This window comes from Bos javanicus, chromosome 7 (assembly GCF_032452875.1).
Source record: "Bos javanicus breed banteng chromosome 7, ARS-OSU_banteng_1.0, whole genome shotgun sequence".
Classification (NCBI taxonomy): Eukaryota; Metazoa; Chordata; class Mammalia; order Artiodactyla; family Bovidae; genus Bos; species Bos javanicus.
In genome coordinates, this window is record NC_083874.1 from 50385113 (window position 1) to 50400995 (window position 15883).

Here is a 15883-nt window from a genome sequence, read left to right on the forward strand (position 1 = left end):
AGCCCCATCTGTGCAATGGGGAGAGGAGGCTTCACCCCACAGTCTAGTCACAAAGACAGTACAGTTGCAATTCTTTTAAAGCCCACCCTAACGCTTTGGGAGAGTTGGGTCAGTGGTCCTGAATAGTCAGCTGGGCATTTGGCCCCAGAGCACTGAGAAGTTCTGTTTGGAGTTACCCTGATGCCTGAGAAGCTTGGGAGGGCTGCATTGGTTCCTGGGGTAGAAAGTGTACCAGGTGGGAAACAATAGAGAAGGGCCCTGCCGCCAGGGCTATTCTTGCCATTCAGGAAGAGCCTGGATGGGAGCTGGGCTCGCTCCTGATCTCAGTATACCCATCTGCAAAATGGAGCATGTCATTCCATGTGGCCGGCCATTCATTCATTGTCTACTCAGTGCCTGGACATGTGCTGGGTACTAGGGACGCTGAGGCAAGTGGGAGGATGGTAGGGAGAGTAGGGGTGTCCTTGGCGGTTGGGTGGGAGTATGATTTGGCTGAAGGGGTGACTCTAGGAGAAGGAATGAGGTTGGGGGGTGCAGATAAGGGTCTGACCGGCAAGGCCAGTGTCCAGCGGAAAATCCCAGCTGTTCTCAGGAAGTGTTTCCTCCACAGGTCCCCGGGGAGGGAGGTGAGGCAAGCAGGAAGGAGGAGAGTTGGGGGCAAACAAGGCCCCCAGCCAGTCCAATGGAGACGTCCCAGGCCTGGCAGCTGGGCGAGTGTACCCCTCACACTGCAGGAGGGCTGGAACGCAGCCGCCCCACGCTCCAGGGCTGGGCCTGTGGTGGGGGGCCGAGGCTCTCAGGAGGGGCTGGGCCATAGTCCAGATTTCAAAGCCTTCCCCAGGGGCCTTGCGGTGCCCTCCGCCCTGTCCTGAGCTGCCGCCGCGGGGGTGGCAGATGCTGTTTCATCGGCTGAGACGAGTGGGAGGCCTCCGGAAGGTCCTCCTGGGAGGTTCCGGGGGGCAGCGGGGGTGTCAGCAGCTGCCGCCCAGTTAGGGTTGGTTCACGGTGGCCTCCCAAATCCCTTAGTTCCCCCAGGCCTGGGGATGGGCGCTGAGACCGATTCCTCCTGCCTTCACTCCCCCTACTGCCCACCAAGCTTCTTGCTCTGGCCCCCCTCCCGTCCCTGGCTGTGTCTGCAGAGCCCCCCGGGGAAGGCAGGGGAGGAGGCGCAGCGGGCTCAGAACAGCGGGTGCCCGCGCAGCCAAGTATTTGCGCGAGCTGTCAGAGACAGACAGGCATGTAGGGAATTCGGTGCGTGTGGGGCTGGGGGAAGCAGCCGGGTGGGCAGGCAGGCAGGAGGGGGGAAGCTGGGGCTGCCTCCCCCGCCTGTTGAACCCTGCAGAGACCACCGTTCTCCCAGCCCAGGCCAGAAGGTGCATCCGGCACCTCCTTCCTGTCTGTACCAGTGCAGGGGACAAGAGGGACTGGGTGGGACCCTGGCTGATGACGGGGCTGACACTGGGGAAGGGGTGCCCTGCTGAAGGCCAGAGCCTGGGAGAGGCTGTCCGGTGGAGTGTGGAGCCGGGCAGGAATCCGGGTTGTGCCCAACTGTGGCCTCCAGGAAATAGCAGCTGTCATGCTCCCGCGTCTCCCCCCTCCCCAAGCCTGGCACAACTTGTTTCCTGGCCAGGGTCCGGCTGGGGCAGATTGGAGGAGCCTGGTATTGCCCAGCCTGGGCAAAGAACAAGCAGGATGAAGGGGACCATGTTTATAAGCCTAAAGGTACTTGGGGATGCTGGCGAGAGCTTCCCCTGGTATTCTTTTGCTGAAGCAGGCTGGAGTCATTTTGAAGGAGGGGACTTCAGCCCTTACCTCCCTGGACAAAGACCCCAATTTAGTCACTTGCGTCTTCTCTCCGATAAGGCCTATTAGGCAGGTCAGGGCCTAGAGCTGAGTAATACTTAATATTTCATAGCTGAGAGCCCAGAGAGAGGGATGCACTGGCCTAGGCTCACACAGCAGGTTCTCCAGCCTTCCCCCTACCCTCATGTGGGTGGGGTCAATGGGAAGAGGTGAACATTGGGGGTTTGCTGAGGTGGGGGGCTATATTTAGTTCAGTCCTGCAGAGCCAGGGGGCCCCTGGGAGCAGCTGTTGGGGGGGGGTGCAGACAGAGGCCTCGAGCTCCATTTAGTCTGGACAGAAATATCCTCCCCCCACCCACCCACCCACTGGCTGGGCGGCCAGGCTGCGGGCTTGTCCCCTGAGGGGCAGCTTGCCTGGGCCTGGCGGCCGGCGGGACAGGCAAGATGACCCGATAGGCTTTTCCCAGCTCAGGTTTCGATGAAACAGGAACCGGAGTCGTAGCCTGGGCTGTGGGGGCCAGGGTCGCCGGAGCTTGGGGGCCAGGACTGCCTCCCTCCTGCTCCCCACTGCTCCCCACCATGCAGCCTCCCCTTCTCAGAGGCCTGGGGAAGCAGCAGGTTATTTATCAAGCGGCCTCCCTGCCGCGTCTGCCCGCGCCTGCCTCCCTCCCACCCCCCAGCCCCCAGCGCTGGCGGCCATGAGCCCAGCAGAGCAGGGTGAGCTGGGCGGGCTGGCGGCGGGATGAGCTCAGGAGATGTGAGTCACCCCATCCCCAGCAGCCCCACGAGGCCCTGCGGCCTGGCAGGCAGCGCGTACTCACGCACATCCCACGCGGCACACCCAGGGGCACACGCTTGGGACAAACAGTCACTCAGCACACATTGCTGACACTCACGGGCAGGGCCCAGTCACAGTCGTTGTGGACACTCGCTGTCACACTCACAGCCCCAGCCTCTGGCACACACACACGACACATGCTGACACAAACACACAGACGGATGGACAAACACAGTCACACATGGACCCCATACACGACTCCAGTAGGGCGCTGGTATATGTGCTCCATCCTGTCACAGGCTCAGGCCGTTGTTCTCCGGCCACAGCTCTCACCCAGATGGTGCGAAGAGCTGGGCACAGGGCACTGACCCCATGGAGCCTGGTGTGCACAGGCTCGCTCCCAACAAGGTTGGGGCTCCATTCACTGAAAGGCCCGTGTAGGCTCACACAAAGGAGACCCACCCTCGGCCGTGTAGAGTCAGCTGAATTCTGCAGGGTGGGCACAGGAGGGGAGATGTTTCCCCACCCCTGGGGAAGGAGGCCCCAGTCACAGGCATGGAAGTGTTAAACTCACTTGCCCTCCAGTATGGGGAACTCTAGCCCAGGCAGAGCCAGTTGCGGGTTGATGGGGAAGGGATGGGGTGGGGGGGGGGGGGCGGGGTAGCTCAGTAGAGGAAAGGCTGAAGAAGGAAAGCCACGGAGAATCGATTTTCCTGGGAGTGCCAAGTGGCCAGCTGCTCCCCCCACTCGGGGAGCAGGGTCCTTGAGAGATTGCGGGGTGCCAGAGACTGGGGAGGAATGAGACTCCCTTGATCTAGTGGGCTGAGTGCCCTCAGGAGTCTGTTAGTCCACCCTCCCTGGTCACCCTGGCCTCCTGCCTTGCAGCCAGCACCCTAAGACTCAGAATTCAGACTTAGCCCCTGATTTTTAGTCCGTGGCCTGAATACAAGGAAGGGCTGGGCTGCTGGGTTAGGGGGATGCCCTCGGGGAGCCTCTGTGCTTCTGCTGCCCATTGGGGCTGGCGCTTGCCTTCCCTGAGTGAGCAGAACTGGGGGCATAACCTATATTTCACACACAAAAAAGGTATCCTTTTTCAGATGAGAGAATTGAGTCCAATGAGGATGACTTCATTGCTCATGAAGGACTTTGGATACAGTCTCCTAACGCTCAGAGGGCAGCTCGTTCTGGTCCCACAGGATTGAGACAGCCTAGCAGAAGTCAAGGGGCAGGTGAACTCTGGCCCATGTTGGCTCCCACCTCCTGGCCACATAGGTCTCCCCCATAATGGCCTGGACAGTGGCTGGGGAGAAGAGAGGACCAGGCAACCTGAAGAAAACAAACAGCAGTGGCCAGTCAGGAGAACTGGCTGTCCCCGAGCCATCAGCTCTAGAATTGCACAGGCCTGGGCTCCACACCAGGTTTGGTCACTGCCTGCTGTGTAATCATGACCTGGTTTGCCGACCTCTCTGACTTCACTTTAGCCACCTGTAAAATGGGTATGACCCTTATCTCTGTCTTAAAACTGCAAGACCTAAAGTAGATGGTGGGGTGTGGTTCGCACCATGCCTCATTTGGATCTCCAGGTGAGTCCAGCCCTCCTCTCCACCTCTTGGCTCCACCAAAGCTGGCATTTTTCTGGGAGTGGTACCCCACACCAAAGACTCCTTAATTAGGATGTCGTGGATTTAGCCTTCTCTAGGGCTGTTCTTAGATGGGAATGATGGAGTGTGGGATTGAGGAAGCTGAGCTTGGGATCACTGGGAGGGGAATGGTTGGGAATGGATGGGACCCAGGACAGAGGAACCTGGAATCCTTGGGTGCACACTCCTGGGGTTAGATACACAGAGAGCCAACCATGGTTCCCAGATTTTTTTTCTATCCCCTAACCCCCAACAGATAGCAAAGCCACAAGTTAGACTCAGGGATTTCCAGGTGGCTAATGTGGCCTTTGCAGGGTAGTGAGGGGCTTGGAATACACCTATGGAAGGGCTGTTGGGACTGTGGGAGCTTGAAGAAGCGTGGACATGGAGCAGGCCAGGCTAGGGTGGGAAGGGGACAAGGAAATAGGAAAGGTTGGTAAGAAGTAGAAGTGGGCTCTTCCTGTGGCCAGAAAAGCATGGCAGAGTACTGCCCTCGCTGTAGCCCTCAGACCCCTTTCGTATGTGTACCTCCCCGGGTTCCTGCAGGTAAGAGGGCAGGACAGGGGATGCTCTACTTGAGCCTGGGGAAACTTGAGACATAAGAGATTGGCTCAGACTCAAACAGTGGCGGAACTGGGGCCACAGCCTGGGTTACCCAACATTCTTGGCTCAAGCAGTGCTTTCACTCATTCTGGTGTTGCCTGAGGATGACCGTAAAAATAACCACACAGCGCTCATTTATTGAGCACCTATGCATGTTGGCCCTGCACTGAGAACCTCACATTCATCCTGTCTAGGACCCTGGTCGGGGTGGGGCTATCATGGTGGGCATTTCACAGATCAGAGAGTGGGCTCAGCAAGGTCAAGCCATTTGTCTGAGGTCTCCTAGCTTGAGGCTGCAGAGTGGGAGGGGAACCCTGGCTCCAAACCCCATGTAGACCTGTGCCTCAGGGGGGCTTCTACCCATCTCCCATAATTAACACAACGAAGAATATTCCTAGTTGGGCCAGCCCCCTCCCCACCTAGGCACCACCCCATGACTCTTCTAGGGCCGTCTGTTATCTTGGACCCAAGAACCTTGGGACTGCTGATCCCGTAAGCCTGGGGAGGGTAAGCCCTGTTGCCCTTGGCTTCTGCGGAGACATGATTCACTGGGTGTCGGGTAGGAGTCAAGGCGTGGCCCAGGGAGCGGATTGAGTCTCCCTAGGGTTGCAAGGATCTTCTTGCAGACAAGTTCTGGGAAGGTCAATTGCTAGGCTTGTGAGAACTGCTTAGGGGCCTGATCAGCATCATACACCTCTCCCATCCCTACCCTCCCACCTCCCTGGGGACGCCTTTCTCCTCTCTGGGGAGCCCTGCAGGGAGAAGTTAAGAAAGTGCCCTTGAGCTGGAGCTAGCCTCCTCTTCTGTACACAAGGGTGACAGTGACCACCCCACCCTCATCAGTGTACTGGTTAGCTAAAGAGAGCACCAGGCACAGCGTGGCCCTGGGGCAGGTCTCACTACAGGTCACCGAGTTGGGTTTGTTTTGCTGGAAGTTGGTGCTGGCCTGAAATGGAGGGGCAGAAAGTCTGGGTTTGGGGCCCTGTGCCATGTGGCAAGTTACTTCCCCTTTCTGGTCTCAGTTTCTGCATCTCTAAAATGACTGAGAGTCTGCCGAGCACATGCTCTGAGACAGAGGTAAGCCACAGTCAGACAGCCACACTCACAAACTCTGCAGCTGGTCTCCGGGTCCCCCAGGCCCAGGGCTCCTGCAGACCTCGTGTCAGCACGGAATTAACCGTCCACAACTTGTGTGAGTTTTAACTCAGTTCTGAGCCTCAGTGTTTTCATCTGTGAAATGGGAAGGCCATGGTGCCTACCTCTTTGGCCTGCTGGGAGAATAAAAGAAGAGGGTGTGGACAGAGCACCTGGCACGGACTTCATCAGTGTGGCCCCCGCCCCCACCTCCACCAGCTGTCCTGGTTGCTGCCCCTCCCAGTCTTGGTCTCCGGGCTTCTGGGAAGGCGACAGTGCCAGTCTGCTGGCTCAGCCGGCTTGGCCACTGACCTTCAGAGCACCCAGGCTGTCAAGGCCGCCTGACTGCCTGCCGGGCGGGTGGGGGGAGTGCCAGCCAGCTCCTCGCCTGACGCTACCCGCCCCTGCTCCCACTCTCCCTCTCTGCGCCTGTGTGTGAGCTAATTAATCTCAGCCCCTTTGGGAAATTAGAACGCCGCAGTCGTGGCCTCCTCAGCCTCGCAGTGCCTGTGCTGCTACTGGGCCCTGCCAAGACCCACTGTGGTTTGGGGGCACAGAGTCGGGGGTGGGGGCAGCAGGATGAGCTGGGTAGGCATAGGTGTCTCTGAGCCCTCCACCGCCTGGCTTGCAGGGGTGCAGGGCTCTGGTTTCTTGGCCCCCTCCCCTTCCATTCAGCATCCATAAGGATACCAGACCATTGTCCTGCTGGGGTTAAACCCAACCTCCAGTGTCTCTGACCTCTTCCTGGGGCCAGTATGGTCACCCCCTGGTATGGTCATATTCCATCTCATTGCGGGGTCGTCTTGCCTGCCCAGCTCAGGCTGATGGAGACAGATGTAATTATGGAATTTTGCTTGGGAAATTAATTTGAAAAAGTTAATTAATTGGCTGTTCCAGAGGTGGCGGGCTCCACGCCCAGCTGGTCCTGCTGACGTCAGTGCTGACCCGCCTGAGATGGTCAGGCAGGGGAGAGGGACCCCAGAGACCTGGCTGGGCAGACCAATGTCCTGGCTCAGGGGGGACACCTGGGAAGTGGGTGTCGCCTGGACCTGCTTAGAGGCACTCTGAAGTCTGAGAACTCAGCCACTTGTTTGTATGTTTATCAAGCAGTTGTCAAGCTTCTACTATACAAGTGCCCCCAGCCAACATAGACCACCGAGTGTTTCATCCAGTTTTTCTGAATCCCTTTTCTCAAGGAAAACCTCTAAACCTGTTCCCAAAGCTTTTCCATAGAGTTTGGATCCACTGTACAGATGAAACAACTGAAGACTCAGAGGGTATGACTTGCCCAAGCCATTCAGCTATATTCTCCAGCAGAATGGAGTAGCGGATGTATAAAGGTTAGGCTTCTTCCTTTTTTCCAGAGGCAGCCCCCTCCCTAGTGTGTGATAGGAGCCTTAAAGTTGACTGTACCCGAGAGAGGGCCAAAGAACATGGCCAACCCCCTCCACCCTGACATCATTGTGCCTCCTCCACACCCCTCCCCAGACATTTGTGGTACTCTGTATCTTGGGACTTTTCCCACCCAACCTTTGGGATGACCCAACTGGGCTGAGGCAGGAGGCCCCATACCCTAGGGCTCTCGGAGTATGTAGGGACCCCTGCTACCTCCTGGGCCCCCTGCAGGGCCCTTGACCACAACGGTCTGACCAAGATCTTGTGTCTGGAGGAGTGCGGATTCAGTATAGTTTTTGTCTAGACAGAAGATGGGTCGGGGCTCGGGCAAGAAGTAGCTAGTCCTGGTTCAGGTCAGGGATGTGACCTCTAGGAGGCCAGCAAGGTGAGCAACGTGGTCTTTCAAGAGATTTGGGCCTGGGTTTCCTTAAGCTGTGTGGTCTTGGATGAGTCCCTTTAGCTTCTGCTCAGAGCCTCATTTTCCTCACTGGGACACAGGGACGATCACGTACGCCACTCAGAGGGCTGTGAGGAGGCACAGGGAGGAAGGAGACAGTGGGAGGTATAACCACTTGAGGCCTCGGTTTCGCTGCCTGGTGGAGGCCGGCTGGGTGGGAGAGCAGGGAGACAATGGAACTGAGCAAGTGCCAGGGCCTGAGAAGGCAGAGTTTGTGGAGGGAAATCTGGTGCAAGTGGTTGGGACAGGAGCTGGAGGACACACGAGGAGGTGGTATCTATGAGGTACCCAAGAGCCGCCAGCTAGCGGCCCAGAGCCCTGGGGCCTCTAGGGGGAGTTAGTCCATACAGCATTTACTCTGTCACTTCATTTGTGTCTGACTCTTTGCAACCCTACGGACTGTAGCTTCGCAGGCTCCTCTGTCCATGAGATTCTCCTGGGGTTGTGGGTTGCCAGGCCCTCCTGCAAGGGATCTTACCGACCCATGGATTGGACCCATGTCTTCTGCGTCTAATGCATCAAAGATGGATTCTTGACCCACTGAGCCACCAGAAAGCCCCATATAGCATCTGCTCCTGAATTTGTTGAGTGCATTTCCTTACCTCCAGGAGGTCCCTAGGGACCAAGTGGGCCTTGCAGGTAATTGTGTAGACCTCACCTCTCATAGTTGTTCAGAATAAAAGTGACTGTCCTGGACAGACTAAGCTGGGCATTTTTCATCAAATATCCCTTTGATGTAGTCTGTAGTTCTGGGTTTCCTCAAGGTCTGACCTCTAGCCTAGAGTTTAAGTGGGCCACACCCATTCCTTGAGCATTCTGTGTGGGTTGTGTTAGTAGCTCAGTTGTGGCCGACTCTTAGCGACCCCATGGACTTTAGCCCACCAGGGCTTCTCTGTCCATGGAATTCTCCAGGCAATTGGGTGGAGGCAATGGGTGGATTGCCATTTTCTTCTCCAGAGGATCTTCCTGACCCAGGGATCGAACCCTGGTCTCCTACATTGCTGGCGGATTCTTTACTATCTGAGCCACTGGGGAACGTGCTTAAAAGGGAGACACTTCCTCTGTCCACCTCACCCCCAAGAAGCCCTCAGCAGGTGACTGGCTGAGTGCTTGGAGTTCTCTGCACAGACTCTACTAAGCCCCTCTCTCTGTGTACATCCACATTCTTTTAGACTGGGAGCTCCCTGAGCATGGGGTCCATGACATCTCTCTGATCCCATGCCCAGCACAAGTGAGCGCTGGTGGGGGTCATAGGGCCGCTGTTTCCTATTTGACAGATGGGCCAGTTAAGGGTGTGTGAAGACATTGTTCAGTCAAGGTCACACAGCTTTGTGAGGGACGGAGCTAACCTGGCCCAGGTGGATATGGCATCACTCGACCTTTCTGGGGTCTTCTGCAGGCTTCCTTAGGACTTGCAGCTCCTAACTCACTGGCAGTGTTCCAGAAGTCCAGCCCTAAGCCCCAAGCTACTGAGACCTTGGGGAGTGAGGAGTTTGAGCATCGGAGGGGCAGAGGAGTGACCTTAAGCTCTCCAAGCCTCAGTTTCTTTAACTGCAAAATGGGGATTCTGGTACCTCTTCCTGATAATGTTTGGGGATTTAGGGTTGGTGGTTAAAAGAGATGTTCTTAACTGCGTGTCCGAAAGTTAAGTGAGAACTTTAAGTGTTCACCATCTTTATTATTACTATTGACACTTTTATTTTGTTATCATTATATTATTATTCACCCTCCCAGGGCCGCAGCAGCTGCGGTGGCTCTGGGCCTGGCTGCAGAACTGGTCTGCAGAGAAGTCACGGTTGCTAATTAGTTAGTGCCCTGAGGAGAGGGCCGGGGGTTTTTTATTTTTGCTGGAGGATCCCACCTGCCTGAGGCTTCCCCAAGCCCTTCTTCAACTGGGCAAAGGTTGCAGGCCCCTCTCCAGCCTCAGGTAGGGGGCCTGGCTCCCAAATTCCCCTTGCCATTCCCTCCCCTTCCCAGACCTCCAGGGCCATGAATCATTTATGAGGCAAAAATGAAACCAATTAAGGACAAACTTTGAAAGCTTCTAATTGCTGCGCCTGGTGGCACCGAGGAATGAGGGAAGGCAGGCCTGTTCGGGGCCGGCATCTCCTCAGCCCGGGCCTTCCCAGGCCGCCCGCCCGTCCTACCGCGTCCCAGGGCGCGCGGCCTCCCGGCTCCCCGCCGCCTCCCGGCCGGGCGCAGACGTGCCTGCGCGGCTCCGGCGGCCGCGTCTGCCACCCCGGCGCCCGCCCGGGTCCCAGGCAGACTAATTAGGCCCGGCTGCCCTCCCCGCGCCGCCGCCTCCCGCTCCAGGCCCGAGGTGATGGCGGCTGTTCCTGCCGTTCTGGGGCCTGTGCCCCAGAGCTGGCCGCCGTTCTCGGGGCGGGAGCCAGCCCTGCTGGCCTACCTTAACCCAGCCGAGCCCAGGACGCCCTGTCCCCGAACGGGGAGCCTGGGGTTCCCCGCGCCCCCTCACCCTAGGATCCCGGCGTAGTTAGGGGCTGGGCGGTGCTGGAGTAGCTGACTTGAACAGTCCAGTTTCAACTCGGGCAGAGAGCTGCTCGTGTGTCCTCTCCCACCGCCCCCCAGCCAAGAGCGGATGGGGCCGGGGGATGACCGATGAGATAGGGAAGCTGGAGGACTACAGGGGACGGGAGGGGATTGAGTTCCTGGGGTGGCCCATTGGTGCTGTAGCTTTGCCACAAACACCATAACCTTACACGGATTCCTTAGCCTCAGTTTCCCCATTTGTCAACTATCAGGACGGGCCAGTTTTCTGTTGGATTTGGAATTTGAGGAGCTGGGCTTTACATGTCCCCCACACACCTCCACCCCTGCTCTTGGGGGCCGCTGAGGCGGAAGAGGTGGGGGTCTGGACCCAGCTTACTGCTGGGAGCCTTGGGCACAGTGACCAGCCAGCCCACTGTGCTGAGGGCCAGGTAGGCCCTGGGCACTCAGGCATGTTGTTTGCTGAAACAGAATTTCTGTGCTTGTGTTTTTCCATAATTATATTAGCAGGTGGGATTTTTCCTCCGGGAAGCGGTGGGAGGGGGAGTGCCATGGCCATGTCCCCACCCGCTCTGAGCGTGAGCTCACATGGCTCTGCCCGCCCGCCTGCCATAATGATTTTTTAATTATGTAGCCAGTGCTCAGAATTGCTAATCTGCCTCCAGCCCAACATCCCCTCCTGCAGCTTGTACCCCAGCCCCTCACTGGTGTCCCCAGAGTGGTGGCGTCCAGCCCCACGCCCATCTCTGTGCCTGGAGCACTCCTGCGGGTGAGAAAGGGGAGGCCAGGATGACCACAGGGCCACCTCTCCTCCGTCTTCTAGTGACGGAACTTGGTGGTAGCCGGGGATCAGGGTGCCTTTGGCTCTCTTTGCACCCCGCCACACCTGACCCCAGCGTGGGTTGCTCCTGCCAGGACAGGTGTGGCTCTGGAAGAGGGCAGGGGAGTGATCGGTGACCCCAAGGACACACACACACATACGATCTTTGTCATACCCACACTCACAACTTGCTTCTCTTAACCACACACTCTCAGCCTCATAGCTACACAAGCACAATAGTACGCTCTACGTGTTTCTCCTACACACACAGCCACGCCTGAGGGCCAGGGTGCCCTCCGGAGACCCCACTGCTGCCTCCCATTCCCTGCAGTGGTCCTGCCCCCACTCACTCTCTTTGCCTCCATCTCCTCCCTCTATCCCCTGCCTGACTGGGTTACACTCTGAGGTCCTCCAGCTCCCACCTGGTTGGGGTGGCTGCCTGCGGCTGGGGCCTGCCTGAACCTCCATCGACCCGGTCTGGGGGAGGTGGCGGGTTGTGGGGGTGCTGTTCTGCAGCACTGTGGCGGCGGCTCCTCTCCAGGCGCCCAGCTGTGGCATCTGTCAAGGTCAGATAGCGACTCCGGAACCAGCCGGCTCGGCCCCACAGCCCCTCTCGCCTCATTATTTTTGTGTTCCGGGGCTGCGGCGACACCTCCCTCCCTCCTCCTGAGCCTCCCGCCTCTTGCCTGCCTCCCCCACGCCTCTGCAGGGAGGGCCTGCGGTCTGGGGGCTTTTGTTTTCCAGTTTTCTCCTCGCTCAGGCCAGGCTCACGGGTTTAGATGCTGGCCAGAGCTGTTGGATCTTGAACGGCAGACGAGGCAGGTGCCTCCCTCGAGGCTGGGACAGCTTTTTGGCTAGGGGAGCCTTGGGTTGATTTCTCAGGGGTACAGACTGAACCTGGGTGGAGCCCAATCTCCACCACAGCCCAGGTGTTCCGGTGGGCAGCTTCCTGTTTCCATAGGGGCCCCAGCACCTGGCATGAGTTCCTGTCTGTGCCATCCCCATGCCAGTTGAGCCCCAGACCCGTATCTCAGAAGCCCTCAGAGGTCCTGATAGAACTCACAGTGAGTGCATGCACACACACACACACACACACACATGACAGGCCAGGAGAACCCACAGATATCCAGCCACCATGTAAACCACTCTACTTGGACACATGCACACTCAGTCATACACATACATCCACAGATGCAGATAGCCACACTCCACTCCTACACACAGGAGGTCACTCAGAGACCTCCACCTCCACTGGTATCTAAGCCCCATTTGTATGTCAGTACTCAAAACCACAGAGTAATAACTGAGACTGTACACACACACCTGGGCATAGCCCCAGACACATTCTCATGCATGCAATGTGCACAGGTTTCTGACACACCTCCCAGGTGGACACACGCAGATGTACTTGGCCCTCGTGCTGCTCCTCACCATATACACTCCAACTCGAGCATGCTCCTTGGGGTCCGGTGTTCTTGAGCAGTTGCAACACCCAAGGAGCTTTGGACCCCCGAAATGCTGAAATGAGCTTGAGGCCTTCGCTTGGATGCACGTTGTGTGTCCAGGGAGTTCCTGGAAAATAGGAAATGGTGATTGACAGATGGGTCACCCTACCCACCTGGCCAGCCTCCATGGATGTCCACCAGCCTGGGCACAAGTGCACTGAGATGGAATGGGATGGGAGAGTCCTGGATGGGTCAGGATGGGCTTGGTGACAGCTGGCAGGGAGGGCAGGCTCAGGGGGGTGGCCTCTCAGGCTCTGTCTCTGGGTCCTTTGCCCACCTCCAGCCCCTGATTAGGGTGTGTTGGGGGAATGAGATGTGGATACACGTCAGGCCCCGGGGTCTCTGGGGTAGCCCTGGTCATCACTCACTTCCTCCTCCAGCTGCGGGCTGCTGTGACAGCCTCTAAGAGGGGGAGGTAGCTGGAGGTTTAGCAGTGGTAGGGCCCCCACCCCCCAGGAAACTCAAAACCCTGGGCCAGCCGCGGGTGGCGGGTTGGGGCAGGCACAAAGAGGGCCTCTGTGCAGGCCGGCTAGGCTGCCCACAGGATTCTGGGGGAGGAGGCAGGAGCCGGTTTCCGTCCCATTCTGCTTCCTGCGGAGGCCGCCGGAATGCCCGGAGCTCTGGCCCAGCCTGGCCCGTCCGGCCCACCCGCAGCCCCTTCCCCTGTCTTCCTGGGCCTTAGGGTACAGCTGCAGACTTCTCTGTGACAGCGTCCCAAAGTGTTTTGCTCAGAGCCTGAGAACTACCCACCTCCCCCCCAGGACCGATGAGAAACCAAGAGAGTTCCCCTAGGCAGATGGTGCCCCTGGACCTCACCCTCTAGCCAAAATGTGCCTCAGAGCTTTTGGGCAGTGCTGGAGAGCCAGGCCCTGGAGTCGCAGAGATCTGGTTTCAAATCCTGACTCTTGCGCTGATTGACCTAGTGACCTTAGGCAGGTGAGTTTCATATGTAAAAGGGGTTAATAGTAGTTAAAGAGTTAGAGATTTCAGTGAGAAAATACATGTGAAATGCTTAGCACAATATGTAGCAGAGAGTAAGTGCTCATTATTGAGGTCTGCTATTATCATGTCCTCTGGGGAGATAGGAAAGGGAGAGGGCTGGATGCTCCTAACCCCAATCAGCCTCACATCCTCTGGAGCTCGGTCCCAACCCTATGGCCTGCTCAGAACCCTTTTCTCCAAGCCTCAATTTCCCAATCTGAAAAATCTCCCTTCCTCCTGGAATTTGGAGGGTGGGTTGCTATCTGGAGTCTTTTTTCTGTATCTCTCCACCTCCTTCCCCACAGGCCCTTCTGGGCTCATGGTTTCTGCAGCTTGGGGTGAGGAGCAAGAACCAGTGATCTCTATTTTACAGATGGAAGCTGAGGCTAAGGTGGGGAAAGGTGTCAAAGTCAGTAAGAAGGGACAGGATGGAGCCACGAACCTGGACCTGCCGACTCCATGCCCTGGCCAGTCCTGTGAATACATGCCCTCTCCCATTGGGGACCAAATATCTCTGAGTTGGCTTTCCCTGGCTTGTCCCGTGGTGAGGCCCACCGGGAGGGAGGTCCTAAGAAAGTGTGGCTCTGATCCCAGGCTAGTGTCAGCTCAGACATCTCCACTTTGGGAAACCTTAGTCTATGATCCAGGAGCTCCCAAACAGGGAGGCAATCATTTTCTCACAATTGCTTATCAAACTGTCTGTTCTAAATGGGGCAATCATAGTACTTCCTTCAGAAAGTGGATAGGAGGATTCTATGAGACAAGGAATGTCCACCGTCTAGCACATAGAAAGGTCCCCATACGTGTAGCTGTTATCCTCGTGGTGCCATGTTACAGATGGGGAAACTGGCTCAGAGGCCATATGCCACGGTCACACAGTAAGGAGAGTCCTCCAGCTCCTATGACCTTTCTAAAGAAGGAACCTGGCCCAAAGGAGGTGCCTGTTGAGGAAGGCCTTGTCTTTATCAGAGGTGTCCCAGGATCCTTACCTCATTCCTTAGAGCCCCATGTCAGAGCATACCTCCTGCCTGGGGCCTCAGTGTTTTTGTCCATGAAATGGGTTGATCTCCTCCAGCTCCTTTTGGGCGCTCTGTAAGGGCAGGCAGAACCCCATATGCTCCTGGGTTTTCTCAGCAGCATGTTTCAGTCCTTAGGGAAGGGGGTTGAGCCTGCCTGAGAAAAGGGGCATAAAAGGCCAGGGAGTGTGGAGTCAAGGAAATAGGACTGTAGCCTCCACCCCCATTCTGTCCTTGGCAGTTGGTCTTGGGGTGCTAGTCTTAGGGAGACCCTAGTGGCATTGAGGGTGTGGCCCGCTCCAGACCATCCGCTGGGTGCCAACAGTGGTCAGTGTGTCCTTGTATGTGTGTCCATCCACAGCTGGCTGTGTGCCCTGGTTTCTCCAGGAAGGCCTGCATTTCTCCTGGTCTCCAAGACTGGTGTCACCGTGTGTATCTCCTTAGGCCTGAGTAGGGCTTTTTTTTCCCCTCTGGAAACTCCCCAGGCTGAATCATGGAAATCATAGATGGAAACCCCCACACATACCAGTTGCTCAGCTTAGTTCAACCACCATAGCCTGTGGTCTGGCCTGCCCACCATCAGTCAGTCTGTCCAACGCCCCCTCTCCATTGGAGACCAAGGATACCAGCCCATCAAGGTGGGTTGGAGGGATGTGAGGGGGTGTAGCATGCATGTCAGGAGTACACACCAAGTGTGGGGAAGGGTGCAATGAGCCAGGGTCTGCAAGTCTGCAACGCTGGTGGGCTCTGCCGGGCCATGCCTGGGATCCTGAAGGCCCTGATAATGCTGCCTCTTCCAGGAAGCCCTCCTTCGGCAGGCGGGACGGCTGTTCCAAGCAGCAGAGGAGTAGGAGGATAGTTGCACAACTCCATAAATTCACTAATAATGATTAAATTACATACTTTGGAATGGGTGAATTTTGTAGTATGTCAACTATACCTCAGTAAATCTGTTTAAAAAAAAATCCTGTTCTTGACTTCAAGGCCCCGCCCAGTTGAAACCCTGCCAACCTCATAGACACACCTCGCCCCCGCTTCCCCATTTCTTGGGAACCCTTTCAAGCTTGTGTCCACGTTGGTAACCTCTCCTTATCCTTAACTCACAGGCTAAGCAGCCCCTTCCTCCAGAAAGGTCCCGGTGTCCTGCTCAATCCTTTTCCCTCCCTCCCGTTTCACGTTGGTTCATGTGCCCATCAGCCCAGCTCCTTTGTAACCCTCCAGAGCAGTGCCAGTCTGGTCTGTA

The 15883-nt window shown here is 57.1% G+C and overlaps 1 protein-coding gene across 4 annotated transcripts in view; it reads left to right on the forward strand.

Moving 5' to 3' along the window:
* CXXC5 (CXXC finger protein 5) overlaps positions 1-15883 on the forward strand; it is a 33854-nt gene that overhangs the window by 9668 nt on the left and 8303 nt on the right. The window contains exon 1 of one of the 4 annotated variants that reach the window (XM_061423644.1): positions 3255-7298. The exons of the other annotated variants lie outside the window; for them this stretch is intronic. The gene's annotated coding sequence lies outside the window, so the exon portion shown is untranslated. Of the gene's footprint in view, positions 1-3254; positions 7299-15883 lie in introns of those variants that run through there. 4 annotated transcript variants of the gene reach the window in all.